Source organism: Mesoplodon mirus (assembly GCF_964341445.2).
Source record: "Mesoplodon mirus genome assembly, chromosome: 1".
Classification (NCBI taxonomy): domain Eukaryota; kingdom Metazoa; phylum Chordata; class Mammalia; order Artiodactyla; family Ziphiidae; genus Mesoplodon; species Mesoplodon mirus.
Genome location: NC_138976.1, coordinates 229,426,615 through 229,443,700, shown reverse-complemented (window position 1 = coordinate 229,443,700; position 17,086 = coordinate 229,426,615).

The window sequence follows — 17,086 nt, the reverse complement described above, 5'->3', positions numbered from 1 at the left end:
TGGTATGTTTGTATCAGATAAAGCATGATGGCTACATTAATTCAGTCCTGGTGACCCATCAGTAAGTGGCCAGTGAAAACGATTTTGCCTTGGTGATCAATGATGAATATCTCACAAACCGTTGTTTTTTTTAATTGAGGTGTATTCTACATAGAACATAGTTCAACAATCTTAAGTGTGCAGTTTGAAGAATATTCACTTATACACCTATGATACTCAAATCAAGATATACAGTATTTCATAACCTCAGAAGATTCCCTCAGGTCCTGTCTCAAATACCTCCCCAGAAGAATTATTATGACTTTGATATCACTGTAGCTTGTCTATTCTTAAGCAACATAAAGTCATATCAAGTACGTTTTCCTTTGAGTTTGGATTTGCTGTTGTTGTTTTTTAACATAAAATCTGTGAGATATATCCATATTGTATCAGTAGTTCAATGAAGTGAGACAAGGGACCTGTCCTTGTCTCACTTCAGTGCTGTCACAGAGTGACCTGATCTGATAGTGGTGTTATGTGAAATTGTTTATGTTTAGCAGGATAATCCTGTATCCTACCTAGCCGTGCTGAGACAGCCATCAACTGACAGCAGCTGAACTGTCAGGGCTGATTTTTTCTTATTTTTTATTCTGCCCATTTTCAATCGGACTCTTTGCCTATCACAGTCTTCCTATATCCTGAGCAAAAGATATGAGTCCTTGATATCTCTCTCTCATCTCTCCCTCTAATGTCTCTCTATATTTAGAGAGACTTTTCCCTTTTCCTGCCTGTTTTACCTCTTCACTTCATGTATCTTTTGGTGAACAGATATTCTTAATTTCAATGGAATCCAATTTATCACTTATTTTTCTTTTACTTATAATTCTTTGGGTATCCTTCAAACATTTTTTTTCTACGCCAAGTTCATTAAGATCATATTCTATATTTTATATTGTAAGTTTTATTTTATTTTCTCTTTCAGAGCTATAATCCACATGTAATTAATTTTGGCTATATGTGAGATAGGATATAAAGTCTTTTTCTTTTCATTTATTAAAACATTTAATGGGCATATACCTCATTTAATGGCAATGATATAGGTGATATGAACAAGGCATCATTCATACGTAATTAATTATGGTTGTTCCAAAGTGTCTATAACTGAAATACTTGTACATTTGAACAAAGCTTCTTTGTGTGAAAAGCCAAACACCACAGTATTTCCCAAAACCAATTTTTATGAGTTTAAATAAATATGGACTAGGTTTACATGAGTAATTGCTATTGCTTGCTCTTGGTATCTTTGGAAATAAATTAGAATATCACCTTATAAAAAGGTTGGAAAATGTATGTGCCTTGTTAGGAATGCATTTTGTAGCATAATTCTCCAGTTTCTCAAAAGTGAAGGAAAATGTAACTTTCAGAAAAGTACCAAAAGTTCATGAATTTTCTTTTTCTGTTTTGGAACAGAAATCAAGGACCCATTTTTTTTCCTGCTACATGCATACATACATACATACATATATATATATATATATATCATGCATATTTTAAATGGGAGGAATAATAGCAGAAAGAGAGATCTGAGAAAATTACCACAATCATTTCAAATAATAAAACAATTATGGAAACTAGTCATGCTACAATCAGATATACACTAGACGGCTTTCAGAATCACTTATCTATGGAATGAGTGTAATTGGCTATTATCATTTCAAAATGTTACATTATACACAAAAAGATGAATTAATTACTGCTATATTGGAATAACTTGCAATAATTTATATCAATCCACACCAGCAAAAAAACCCCAAAACTCTTCATGTTATCATTTGCAAACACATTTTTAAATAAGGATAGAATCTGAGACAGTAATTTGTATGCAAAAATTTTACTTGGTAATTAAAACTTTACTGTTACATTTCATAAAATCTCTGATGTTACCTTGACAACATGAAACATCCTGTATACTGATGGTAAAATAATAAAGGGGAATCAAGAAACAGCTGCAAATTGAATGCCTAAAAATAAAATCAAATAAAACAGCAAGTCCAGGCTTGGACCCTGTGATTTTCTTGTATAGTATAAGGATTTGTGTTTTATCATTTGGCTTTACAGCAGACAGAAATGTTTAAGTAACCCATGGCTTTCATTGCAAAGCAAATTCCTCCTGTCTGAAAACAAATAATTTAGAAAGGATTTATTATGAATCAATGGAGCAACATTCCCTCTAGTTCATTCCACTTGTTATTACACTTTCCTTAAAAATGCCAAAGAAGGGATTTAAATTTATTACTGCTCATTAAACCTATAAAAGCCTGTGTTAATTGGATGTCAACCTTTTTTACTCACTTACATGCCGACTGCCATTAAGGGCCTTACGATTTACAGGCAACTAAAGGGTATGAAGAATATTTGCTATATTTACTAGTTTATGGGGAAATAAAATATGGGTCCTACTCCTATCAAACTTCAGGCATTCAGCATGCCATAAAAGAAACAATCACTTTTTAAAAGGCAGCGTGAAGATATATTTCTTTATTTAATTGAAAGTTAGAGTTTAAACCATCAATATCTGCCAGAAAGGGAATGGGCTGTCCTTAGAAATGTATTAGTAAAGCATGTTAGAAAAAATTATATGCCAGCACTCAGTATTCATTGGATTAAAGAGAACAGCAATCATAAATCATCACACACACACACACACGCAACATTTAAACATGAAAGTAAAGCATGTTTGTCTTTGAGAGCTCAAAAACCTATTGTCCTCATAACAACTCATTAATACTTTGCTGTGTCATTCTATACTTTTACAAATGTAATTATTTGTGGGAAGCAAAGCAAGTACCATATAACTGTTGTGACAACTGCAGGAAAAGGAGATTAGAAAACTACTCCATAATGTCAACTCCTACTCTTGAAAATAATTGAAAAATTTAATTCACTGGAATTTATTTTGAGTGACAGAAGCAGTTTATACACTTTCCAGATTCTAGTACAGACTAAAAATTCAGTAACATCAGGTGTCTGGCTACTGCTATCAACCTGTGAAGCAGATGGAAATTAGACAATAAGGAGAAAAAGGGGCCACCATGAACTGGAGAGTGAATATCCACTAGAAGTCATTAAAATGTACATTTCTCTTTAAATTTTTTATTGATATATAAGTGCAGAAAATAAGACAAATCACAAGTGTAAGCCTTAATGAATTTCACAAATAGAACACAGTCTTGTAACCAACGCTGGGTTTAAGAAACAAAACATTAGCAAAACCCCAGAGTCCATTGGGCATTTTCTTCAAGTCACCGCACCCCTCCCCCACCAACTGTAATCCCTAGTCTGACTTCCAACACATTTTAGTTTTGAATGTTAATAACATTCATAAAAATAAAATCTTGCCAGATAATATTTTCCATATTGAATCATTTAGTTATAGTCTGTTCATTCTCATTTCTTTATATTATTCTAATATGTGAATATACAACAGTTTATTTTTATGTATCTGTTTTATAGTTGATGGGCATTCTGGTAACTCAGTTTGGAGCTATTGAGGATAATCCTCACAGAATAGTTTTGCCCATGTCTTTTGGTGAAGATGTGTATATATTTCTTTTGAATATATATGTTGAGATGGGATTCCTAGGTCACACCTTAGGCATATGCTCAGTCTAAGTACACAGAGCTTTCCCGGTGGTTACATAAAAGTTCAGCCATGCTAGAAACGGATGAGAGGACTACTTGTTCTCTGCCTTTGCCAACATTTGGTCCTTTTTTCCTTCTATTCTATTAGTTGCCTACTGGGATCGATTTGTATTTCCTTGAAGACTAACAAAGTAACTTTTCAGATATTTATTGGCATTTGGATATTCTCCCTGGAAAATACAATTATCAATTTTTCTATTTGCTAGTCTGCCCTTTTCTGATTGACTTTCAGACATTATTTTTATACTCTGGATACAAATATTGTGCATATGGACTGATAGTATTTTATTCCACTCTGAGACTTGCCTTTCTACTCTCTTAATATCTTTTGAGGATACAATCTGGAGTCCCAGGTGGGAAGGTGCCAGGCGGTACGTCCACCCCACGGGTGAGACTTCAGTTTTCCACTCAGAGGAGCAGATGCTTTGTCCATGAGCACTCATATTATGAGAGGAATCTTTTTTTTTTTTTTTTCTGAGCAGTAGGTCTCAACAGTGGGCTGAAAGTATTCAGTAAACCATGTTGTAAACAAATGTGCTGTCACGCAGGCTTTGTTGTTCCATTTATAGAGGACAGGCAAAGTAGATTTAGATAATTCTCAAGGGCCCTAGGATTTTCAGAGCGGTAAATGAACACTGGCCTCAACTTAAAGTCACCAGCTGCATTAACCCCTAACAAGAGAGTCCGCCAGTCCTTTTTTTTTTTTTTTTTTCTTTTTGCGGTATGCGGGCCTCTCACTGTTGTGGCCTCTCCCGTTGCGGAGCACAGGCTCCGGACGCGCAGGCCCAGCGGCCATGGCTCACGGGCCCAGCCGCTCCGCGGCATATGGGATCCTCCCAGACCGGGGCACGAACCCGTATCCCCTGCATCGGCAGGCGGACTCTCAACCACTGCGCCACCAGGGAGGCCCCCGCCAGTCCTTTGAGCTTTGAAGCCAGACATTGACTTCTCTTCTCTAGCTATGAAAGTCCTAGATGGCATCTTCTTCCAACAGAAGGCTGTTTGTCTACACTGAAAATCTGTTGCTCAGTTAATTATCTTCATTAATTATCTTAGCTAGATCTTCTGGATAACCTGTTGCAGTTTCTACAACAGCATTTGCTGCTGCACCTTGCACTTTTTTTTTTTTTTTTTTTTTTTGCGGTACGCGGGCCTCTCACTGTTGTGGCCTCTCCCGTTGCGGAGCACAGGCTCCGGACGCGCAGGCTCAGCGGCCATGGCTCACGGGCCCAGCTGCTCCGCAGCATGTGGGATCCTCCTGGACCGGGGCACGAACTCGTGTCCCCTGCATCGGCAGGCGGACTCTCAACCACTGCACCACCAGGGAAGCCCTGAACCTTGCACTTTTATGTTATGGAGACAGATGGCTTCTCTCCAAACCTCACGAACCATCCTCTGCTAGCTTCAGACTTTTCTCCTGCAGCTTCCTCCCTCTGTCAGCCTTCATAGAATTCAGGAGAGTTAGGTCCTTTCTCTGGATTAGGCTTTGGTTTAAGGGAATGTTGTGGCTGGTTTGATTTTCTATCCAGACCACTAAAACTTTCTCCATATCAGCAACAAGACTGTTTTGATTTCTTATCAATCATATGTTCACTGGAGCAGCACTTTTAATTTCCTTCAAGGGCTTCTCCTTTGCATTCACAGCTTGGCTAACTGTTTGGTACAAGAAGCCTGGCTTTCAGCCTATCTTGGCTTTCAACATTCCTTTCTCACTAAGCTTAATCATTTCTAGCTTTTTGTTTAAAGTGAGAGATGTGGGACTCTTTTAATCATTTGAACACTTAGAGACCATTGTAGGGTTATTAACTGGCCTAATTATAATATTGTTGAATCTCAGGGTAGGGAGGCCCAAGGAAAGCGAGAAAGGTAGGGGAACAGCCAGTAAGTGGAGCAGTCAGAATACACACATTTATTAAGTTCACTTTTATGGGTGTAGCTCGTGGTGCCCACCCCCCAAAACCATTACATTAGTCACATCAAGGATCACTAATCACAGATACCATAACTAAAATAATTATAATGAAAAGGTTTGAGATACTGCAAGAATTACCAAAATGTGACAAAGGGACACGACGTGAGTAAATGTGTTGGAAAAATGGCACCAGTAGACTTGCTCGTCACAGAGTTGCCACAAATCTTTAATTTGTGAAAAATACAGGATCTGGGCTTCCCTGGTGGCACAGTGGTTGAGAGTCCGCCTGCCGACGCAGGGGACACGGGTTCGTGCCCCGGTCCGGGAAGATCCCACATGCCACGGAGCGGCTGGGCCCGTGAGCCATGGCCGCTGAGCCTGCACGTCCGGAGCCTGTGCTTCCCAACGGGAGAGGCCACAGCAGTGAGAGGCCCGCGAACCGCAAAAACAAAACAAAACAAAACAAAAAAGCAGTATCTGTGAAGCACAATAAAATGAGGTATGCCTGTATGTGTATGTATATCTTATACTACACACAACACACACATTTACACGTATATGTGTAAATACATTACAAATAAGCATTTTGACATTATAGTTAGTAGACAATATTTAGTGCATATGTTAATAAGTCAAATCAACAGCAATTGTCTAACCTAGATGCTTGGTTTATAATGAAGAATCTGTAAAGATCATTCATAGTGGAAGTTAGAACCAATGTCACAATTCACCAAATATATTGAGTACTTACAATTAAATAATATTTATTAAGGATACATTCCAGAAAGACAGTATCTTACTGAATGGATGATAGTTTTATAAAAATTGCAGTGGGTTACAAATCAGCAGAACCGACTTTTAGGCCCAGATTTACCCATCATCTCTGTGTGAATTTAGGCAAGTCTTATAAGTTCTCTGAGTCATAGCAAACCAAGACAATAAGTGCTGTTTACCTGTTTTACAGGGTACTTGTGACTGTCAAATTAGAAAATGTAACTAAAATGATGTGCAGTATTTCACTTTATGTGAAACATGAATTATTTTATCTCTATTAATAACACACTTGAATTTTATGTTAATATCTAAAAACTGGAAAATATCTTCAAGCAGTTTAGATGCAGTAAACACTACCATCATTTGGCTTAGAAACTAGAAAAGCCATATTTGTCCTATTTAGCTATACTCTAAAAATATGTGTTTAATATTCAACATTTCTAACATCCGTTATATTATACTACATCTGACATATTTACACAAGTGAAGTAGATATAGTCAGTATTTTCTCTGCCACATTATATATAAAACTATATATATTAAATTGTATATAATTTATATAGTTCATATAATTTATATGGTTATGTAATAAATAATTTGATTTATTATTTTATAGTCCTATACATATTTTCTTGCTTGAGCAGTATAAGAGACTCCTTTCCACTTAGCTGGAAGACATAAAATATTTGGCATTAGATAACAAAGTGAGAGTTCCTACATTGAGCATAAAAGGCCTGGTTCTCAAGAGTAGTGGTACGTGAAGGCATTATTAAACAAAAGCAAATTATCCAGATGTCTTCAACTAAGTTCATAAAAATATCAGAGTTAAGTAAATACACATTTGTAGAAAGATAAATATCCCATGTGTGCTGGATATGTTGATTAATACTTTACATCAATTTCCAACCACTTCTACTTCCCCTCCTATAAAACTAAAAATGGCAAACTCAAAATTTCATGCTCTAGATGCCTTTACAGCAAGAGTTCTGGAATGCAGGTTAGGCTCAATAGATGAACTCTTAGGAGTTTTGGAACCAGATATTTCCTGCTGTACTTTTGTCTGTCCAGTGATGCTACAAAGCACTTGCCACTGCTAGAATCGCTATGTCTTTGCTTTCCATCCCCAGTCAATGCCCACAGGAGCTATGGCTATAGACACGGTGGGGCGGCAGCATCTCGGACCTGTTACATCCGAAAGCATATCAAAATAGGAATAACTGTCAGTATTTCCCTACATCTTTTTACTTTTCAAAAATGGGAAGTATCTTCTAAACATCCTCACTATTCACAATGCATGAAAAATAAACCATTGTATAGAGAATTTTTAACACTTGTGATTTTAAGAACGATATTTATTTTCATTATTTCACTTGTTTCATAGAAAGACAAAAGGCATATTCAACAATTGCAGCATGTGAGGGTAGGGCAAGCTAGTGAAGCAGTCTTGTTCAGGCTTCAGAGGCGGCACTAGGCCTCTCTCTGACGGGACGATGACACTAAAACTGGCTGCATGCTAAACTGCTGAGCTACACCCAGGCCAGCAGGGGTGGTGCCAGCACACACTGTAAACCATTAGATAAGATGGGGAGTAAGTCATGAGACTTCTTGCACCTTGAGGGTCTGGCCAGCCCTGGGGATCAAGAACATTCCAGGACTTACAAGTTAAGACCAAGGCATTTATGACAACAACCAGAGCTGCAAACTTGCATGTAGGTTGACTGTTATTAGCCTGCGGCCTGGTGCTAAAAGCTGGGCTCCTTCGAGTGGCAAACTGAAGTCTCACCCATGGGGTGGACGTACCGCCTGGCACCTTCCCACCTGGGACTCCAGATTGCTGTTCCAGGGGCTTCCCAGCGCTGCTTGGATCTGGATGTAGGTGCTTCCCCAGTTCAGTGATGTATAAACCTCTGCCTCTACTATTCTTTCTTAGTTAGTTATACTATTCTTTTCTTAATTAATATACTGTAATCTTTGTCCATTCAATAAACTCTAAATTCTTGTTTAACTGACTGTAGAGTGGTTATTTTCCAGCGAATCCTATGAACCTTGAAACGGAAAGTAAGGCTTTTAGCAAAACAGTGAGATAGAGCAAAATTTCACTTGTCCCTGTAAAAGGGTGTGTGTGTGTGTGTGTGTGTGTGTGTATTTAATACATGAAAGTCCAAAACTCTCTTCGACATTAAAACCTTACTTGTTTTAACACCTCTATAAACATGGAGGGAAACTGTGACAGCCATTGCCAACTTATCATGCTTTTATTACCGTCTGACAAGCTATGCTTTGAATATATTCATTTTGTTAATAGCTATGCCTCTAAATCTTATAGTAAGAAATTGTTTATTTGAGAAAACAATAGTTCCAGCTCGGGGTAGGAGACAGTAAGTACGGTCCATCTGTCTGTCCTACTGAAGTCAGTTGTGGAATGTGGACAGAGTCTGTGGAGTAGCTATGGGAGGACTCTTAAACAGTAGCAAGTGAACCAGAGTAGAGCATGCACAGTACAAAGTGGCCATGAAGTTGTCACTTACTTCCCTTCTGCTGTCTTTAGCCTGAACGCAGACACCTTGGTACCTGACAGAGAAGGGGTTCCAGGAGCAGCCTCTCCGTTCTAGCTGCAGGAGCAGGAATGGGAATTCCTGATGATTGGACACAGTGCAGAAATACCCATCTGTTTCCTTTTCCTTTTTTTCTTTTTTGTTAATTGTATCTTAGCCCCTAAGCAATCTCATGACAGGAGCACCCAGGAGCCAGGCTCTGAGGCTGGGGTCTCTTTCTCTCTGCATCATGAAATGCCATTGCTTTATTTATTTTTTCCTCTTTCTCTCTCTTTCTGTCCTTTTGCTGCTTGTTCCCAGAAGAGGGCATAGTCATAGAAACGTAGGGCAGAATCAGCCAAATAAACCCGAGGTTTCTGGCTGAAGACAGAATAGGGGAAGTTCTTGAGTAACAGAAGGTGCCAGGGAGAGATCATAGAGATGCAGGAGCTGCAAGAATTTACACAACTTATGAGCTCACCTCCAAGGGTATATCTGATGCTAATCAGCATATCAAAGGTGTGAAGAACTAACTAACAGGCAGACCACTGCCCAGGTTCCAGAATGGCTGGTAGACAGCTAGGACAGATCCAAGCACATGGCAAAGGCTGCCACTAAACTCACATTGGGACCGCAGCCCACAGAAGGTAGGCTGGCCTTTGTGGCCTGAACTAATTGTCTGCTAATTCAAACATATCAACATTCTTCACAGGATTTAACTAAAAAGATATAGTGTGCAAATCGTCCAAGACATGTGGCATAATAAGAACCAGAAGAGTCTTACGTGGAAATGACAATCCACCACTGTTAACCCAAAGGTAACAAAGTTAGAATTATAGGAAAAAATATTTTAAAAGAATTATTGTACAAATACTCTAACAAGCAATCATTAAAGCTCTTGAACAGACAGAAGGTTATGCAGAGTAATAGAAGCTATAAAGTAGAAAGAATGGAAATTTTAGAAATGAAAAAGATAATAACAAAAATATAACCCTCACTAGTTGAAGAGTAGAATGTAGGTGACAGAGAAGAGTCTGTGAACTTGAAGATAATGAGCAGGAATTATCCTGTCTGAACAACAAAAAAAGAAGTTAAAAATAAAGAGTTTTAGGGAGCCATGGAATAATAACAAAGGTCTAACCATTGTGTAATTAAACCCCTAACAGAGGAAAAAGGGTGTAGAAAAATATTTGAAAAGAAAATAGCTGAAACTTCCCAAGTTTGGTGAAATAGATCAATGTGCAGGTACTCAGGGAAACTCAAACAGAATAAACCCTGGAAATCAGCACCTAGACATATCAGAGTTAAACAGCTGGCACATAATCAAACTGCTAAAGAAGCACGACAAAAAATCTCACCCCTATATATTTACCCTAGAGAAATAAAACTTATGTTCACACAAATACCTGTATATGAATGCCTAAAGCACCTTTGATAAGACCCGTTAGAAACTGGAAACAACCTAAATGTACTTGGACCAGTTAATGTAGAAACAGACTGTGCTGTATCATATAATCGAGTACTATGCAGTAATACAAAAGGATGGACCACTGATGAACACAACAGCTTGGGCACATTTCAAAGTCATGATGCTGAGTAAAAGAAGATTAGAATGTACGATCCCACCTATATGACCTTCTGAAAATAAACTCTGGGATAGAGTGTTTGCCAGGATTTTGAGTGGGGGTAGAATATAAATATAAAGGAAGAGCATGCATGAGATAGTGGGACCAACATAATCATAGTGGTGGTTACACAAATCTATGCAAAGAACTTTACACCAAAAAAGGTAATTTTTACTGTATAATAATTTGTTAAATATTTTTAAAAATCCTTAAGGACCACAAACCAATTAAAACCTCATGAAAGTTAATGAGATATTAAATAGAATTTTATAAGATACATGACTTAATTTTTTTACTTTAACTCTATAACATATTTTATAAGCATTCAAGATTATATTTAACCTACTTAAGAATTTTCTAGAATGCCACACAATTTCAGAAAAGCCAAAAAACTCATATTGTGTTAATGGAGGGGATATTTCAATTTCCTTTCAAAATCAGAGAGTCAGCACTACATTATTTATTTAATAATACTTCTTGTGATATACTATGTTGGATGATGTCCAGTATCTGTATGGAAAGTTAGATACTCTGATTACAAAAGACTAGTTAATCACTACACTGATAATACAATGGCTATGGCACTAGTTATTAAATAAGGCCCTATTGTCTTGGTCCAGGACTGCACTGAGCAGGCTAAAGTGTTTCATTGATCCATGTATAGTTGCAAACAAAAATGACATTCTGGAAATTTCCTGATTCAGTCTTAGAAGACTGTATACTTCTAGTAACTTATCCATCTCTTCTAGGTCATTAGTTGGTGTATAATTGTTCATAGTAGTCTCTTATGATTCTTTTTTTTTTCTGTGGTATTGACTGTAACCTTTCCTCTTTCCTTTCTAATTTTGTTTATTTGGACCCTCTCTTTTTCTGATGAATCTGTCTAAAGATTTATCAATTTTGTTTATTTTTTCAAAGAACCAGCTCTTTGTTTCATTGATCTTTTCTGTTGTTCTTTTAGTCTCTGTTTCACTTATTTTCACTCTGATCTTTATTACTTCCTTCCTTTACTACCTTGAGTTTGTCTGTTTTTCTAGTTCCTTGAGGTGTGGAGTTAGATTGTTTATCTGAGATTTTTCTTGTTTCTTATGGTACACTCATATCGCTACAAACTTCTCTCTTACACTGCTCTTGTTGAATCACACACATTTTGGCAAATTATATGTTCATTTTTACTTATCTCAAGTTATTTTTGATTTCCTCTTTGATGTCTTCATTGACCTATTGATTTAGTAGCATGTTGTTAAGTCTTCACATGCTTGTGTTTTTTTTCCGGTTTTCTTCTTGTAAATGATTTCTATTTCACACTGTTTTTGTCAGAAAAAATGTTTGATATGATTTCAATTGTCTTAAATTACTGAGACTTGCTGTGTGGGCTAACATGTGATCCACCCTGGAGAACTTTTCATGTGCACTTGGAAAGAATGCATATTCTGCAGATTTCTGCAGATGAAATAGTCTATATACATAAATTTTTATTAAATTCATCTACTCTAATATGTCCTTTAAGGCCAATGTTTCCCTATTGATTTTCCATCTGGATGGTCTGTCCATTGATGTAAGTGGGGTGTTAAAGTCCCCTAATATTATTGTATTACTCTCAATTTCTCCCTTTATGTCTGTTAATACTTCCTGTATATATTTACATGCTTCTATGTTGAGTGCATATATATTTATAAATGTTATATCCTCTTGAAGGATTGACCCTTTCATTACTATGTAATGCCCTTCTTTGTCTTTTGTTGTAGTTTTTTCTTAAAGTCCATTTTGTCTCATATAAGTATTGCTACATCTGTGTTCTTTCTGTTTCCATTAGCACTGGATGTCTTTTTCCATGACTTCACTTTCAGTGTGTGTGTGTCTTTACATCTGCAATGAGGCTCGTGGAAGCAACATACTGATGGGTATTTTGTATCCATTCAGCCCCCCTATATCTTTTTTTTTTCTTTTTGCGGTATGCGGGCCTCTCACTGTTGTGGCCTCCCCCGTTGCGGAGCACAGGCTCCGGATGCGCAGGCCCAGCGGCCATGGCTCACGGGCCCAGCCGCTCCGCGGCATATGGGATCCTCCCAGACCAGGGCACGAACCCGTATCCCCTGCATCGGCAGGCGGACTCTCAACCACTTGCGCCACCAGGGAGGCCCCCCCCTATATCTTTGATTGAAGCATTTAGTCCATTTATATTTAAAGTAATTATTGATAGGTATGTATTTATTGCCCTTTTTGTTAATTGTTTTCTGTTTGTTTTTGTAGTCCTCTCTTTTCTTTTCTACTTCTCTTGGTCTATTCCCTTGCAGTTTGATAATTTTCTTTAGTGTTATGTTTGGGTGTAAACATTCTATGCTGCAGAAATCTCAAATTGTGTATATTACTACCTAAATGCATGTGTATTTTAGATAGGTCACAGAGGAAATACAAAGGAATGAGAGTCTCAGTTTTCAAAGAAGGCACGTAAGTCATACTGCATTACTTTGTATTTAAACTCTCATCTGTACAAGAGGGTGCAGTGTAACTTTTAAGAAACTACATAATGTGTGATATCACAACAAACTGAATGAAGAAGCGGGTATGACAATCCAGTTGGCTTCCATTATTTCAATCATTAAAGATATTGGAAGTTTTATAAAGCACATATTATTTAACATAAAATTTGCTTATTATTTTAAGTAACTATTAAATCATAAGTAATTAGTCAATTTCTCAGTTTTAATTTCTAGTATGGTAAATATAACAAGGTAGAAGTCACAATAAAATCTCTTTGGGTTCCACATTGATTTTTAAGAGTATAAAAAATTTCTGACTGCAAAAATTTAGAAAACCATTGGTCCCCTAAATGGTTTAGTGTCATTCTAAAGACTACTACGGTTTTTGAAAGTAAAGTTTCAACTATATATAAAAACAAACAAACAAATAAAACTTTCCTATTGGGACTTCCCTGGTGGCACAGTGGTTAAGAATCCACCTGCCAATGCAAGAGCCACGAGTTTGATCGCTGGTCCGGGAAGATCCCACATGGCACGGAGCAACTAAGCCTGTGCACCACAACTTCTGAGCCTGCGCTCTAGAGCCTGTGAGCCACAACTGCTGAGCCCACGTGCCACAACTACTGAAGCCTTCACAACTAGAGTCCATGCTCCGCAACAAGAAGCCACCACAATGAGAAGCACGTGCACTGAAACAAAGAGTAGCCCCCACTCATGGCAACTAGAGAAAGCCCACACACAGCAACGAAGGCCCAATGTGGCCAAAAATAAAATAATAAATAAATAAATTAGTTAAAAAAAAAAAAAGAACTTTCCTGTAAAAAAAAAAAAAACTGCTTACAAGCTACTGGGGTATTTTTAGTTTTTTAATTAAATAAATTAAGTTATGATTATTCCATAAATAAGGGATTTTATTTTAATTTTTTGGTAAAAATGATAATAACCATCATGTAATCATTAATACAGTATATGTCAGCCTTCTCTTAACACTCAATTTAAAGAGGTTTATCAATCAATATTTTGTCCCCTAACAGGAATCATTAATTCACTCCTTCTCAAAGCAAGTGATAAAGAATATCTGTGTTTTCAGAGAACATATCTCAACATAATAAAATCTATTTATGACAAACAACCAATATAATACTCAATGGTGAAAAGCTGAAAGCATTCCCACTAAAAACTCGAACAAGACAAGGATGCCCACTCTCACCACTTCTATTCAACATAATATTGGAAGTCCTAGCCACAGCAATCAGACAAGAAAAGAAATTAAAGGTATCCAGATTGGAAAGGAAGAGGTAAAACTGTCACTATATGCAGATGGCATGATACTATATATAGAAAACCCTAAGGACTCCATACAAAAACTATTAGATCTAATAAATGAATTCAGCAAAGTAGCAGGATACAAGGTTAACATTCAGAAATTGGTTGCATTTCTTTACACTAAAAATAAAATATCAGAAAGAGAATGTAAAAAACAATACCTATTAAAATTGCACCAAAAAAACCCCCAAACAACCCTAGGAATAAACCTGACAAAGAAGGTGAAAGACATATGCTGAGAACTATAAAACATTAATAAAGGAAATTAAAGAGGAGACAAAGAAATGGAATGATATCTCAAGCTCTTGGTTTGGAAGAATTAATATTGTTAAAATGGCAATACTCCCCAAAGCAATCTACAGATTTAATGTGATGCCTATCAAATTAACCATGACATTTTTCACAGAACTACAACAAATAATCCAAAAATTTATATGGAAACATAAAAGACCCAGAATTGCCAAAGCAAACCTGAGGAAGAAAAACAAAGCAGGAGGTATAACTCTTTCAGACTTCAGACAATCCTACAAAGCTACACTAATCAAAACAGTGTGGTAGGGCTTCCCTGGTGGCGCAGTGGTTGAGAGTCCGCCTGCCGATGCAGAGGACATGGATTTGTGCCCTGGTCCGGGAAGATCCCACATGCCACAGAGCAGCTGGGCCCACGAGCCACGGCTGTTGAGCCTGCGCGTCCGGAGCCTGTGCTCTGCAACAGGAGAGGCCACAACAGTGAGAGGCCCACAGACCGCAAGAAAAAACAAAAAACAAAACAAAACAAAAACTATTGTGATATTGTTACAAAATAAGACATATGGATCAATGGCACAGAATAGAGAGCCCAGAAATAAATCCACACAACTACAGTCAATGAATCTTTGACCAAGGAGGCAAGAATATAAAATGGGAAAAAGTCTTTCCCAGCAAGTGGTGCTGGGAAAGTTGAAGAGCTGCATGTAAATCAGTGAAGTTAGAACACACCCTCACACCATATACAAAAATAAACTCAAAATGGCTTAAAGACTTAAACGTAAGATACAACACCATAAAACTCCGAGAAGAGAGCATGGGCAAAACATTCTCTGTCATAAATTGTACCAATGTTTTCTTAGGCCCATCTTCCAATGCAATAGAAATAAAAACAAAAATAAACAAATGGGACCTAATCAAACTTACAAGCTTTTGCACAGCAAAGTAAACCATAAAAAAAAAATGAAAAGACAACCTATGTAATGAGGGAAAATATTTGCAAATGATGCAACCAACAAGGGCTTAACCTCCAAAATATACAAACAGCTCATACAACTCAACACCAAAAAAAAATCAACCCAGTCAAAAAGTGGACAGAAGACCTTAATAGACATTTCTCCAAAGAGGACATACAGATGGCCAGTAGGGACCTGAAAAGATGCTCAAAATCACTAATTATTAGAGAAATGCAAAACAAAACTACAATGAGGTACCACCTCACACTGGTCAGAATGGTCAACATTAAAAAGTTAACAAATAGCAAATGCTGGAGGAGGTGTGGAGAAAAGGGAGTCCTCCTACACTGTTGGTGGGAATGTAAGTTGGTGTAGCCACTATGGAAAACAGTATGGAGATTCCTCAGCAAACTAAAAACAGAATCACCATATGATCCAGCAATCCCACTCCTGGGCATATACCCGGACAAAACTATAATTCAAAAAGATACATGCACCCCTATGTCCATAGCAGCACTATTCACAATAGCCAAAACTTGGAAACAATCTAAATGTCCATTGACAGATGAATGCATAAAGAAGATGTGGTACATATATACAATGGAATACTACTCAGCCATAAAAATGAACAAAATAATGCCATCTGCAGCAGCATGGATACAACTAGAGAGATTATCATACTAAGTGAAGTAAATCAGAAAGAGAGACAAATACCATATGATATCCCTTACATGTGGAATCTAAAATATGGCACAAATGAACCTGTCTACAAAAGAGAAACAGACACTACAGACATAGGGATCAGACTTGTGGTTGCCAAGGGGACAGGCGGGGGGAAGGAGAGGGATGGATTGGTAACTTGGGGATGGTAGATGAAAACTATTCATTTAGAATGGATAAACACTAATGTCCTACTGTATAGCACAGGGAACTATATCCAATCTCCTGGGATAAACCAGGAAGGAAGAAAGGAAGGAAGGAAGGAAGGAAGGAAGGAAAGGAGAGAGGGAGGGAGGGAGGGAGAGAAGGAAGAAGAGAGAAAGAAGGGGAGAAAAGGTCTGTACAGCTGAGTCTAGGAGTTCAAATTATAAGCATTTTTTTATAATGTTGGTTTTTACATTTTTCTTCCTATAGATGTCAACCCAAGCTTTTCACAGAACTAACTGCCATTCAGCTTTATACTAAATGCCATTCTTTCATGAATAGTTCAGGGAAATATACAGAAATATCTATACTATATACAGAAATATCTATACTATATACAGAAATGGCTATCACTCTGATATAATCATTGTGTTGGTCTATTAAGTATTCTATAAATCATCACATATTATAATGATTTTTAAGTTTTATCAGATTTGTTAATCTATTAAATGAAATTGAAAGCATTTAAGAGCTGACATTGAATATAGCTTGCTGTAATGCTAATTATAAATATCAAAATATAATTATTTTATTGGCTCGAATGTGGCAAACATAATTATTTTATTGGCTTGGAAGTAATTGATGCTATAGTATTAGCATAAAATTTTTATAATATTTTTATTAA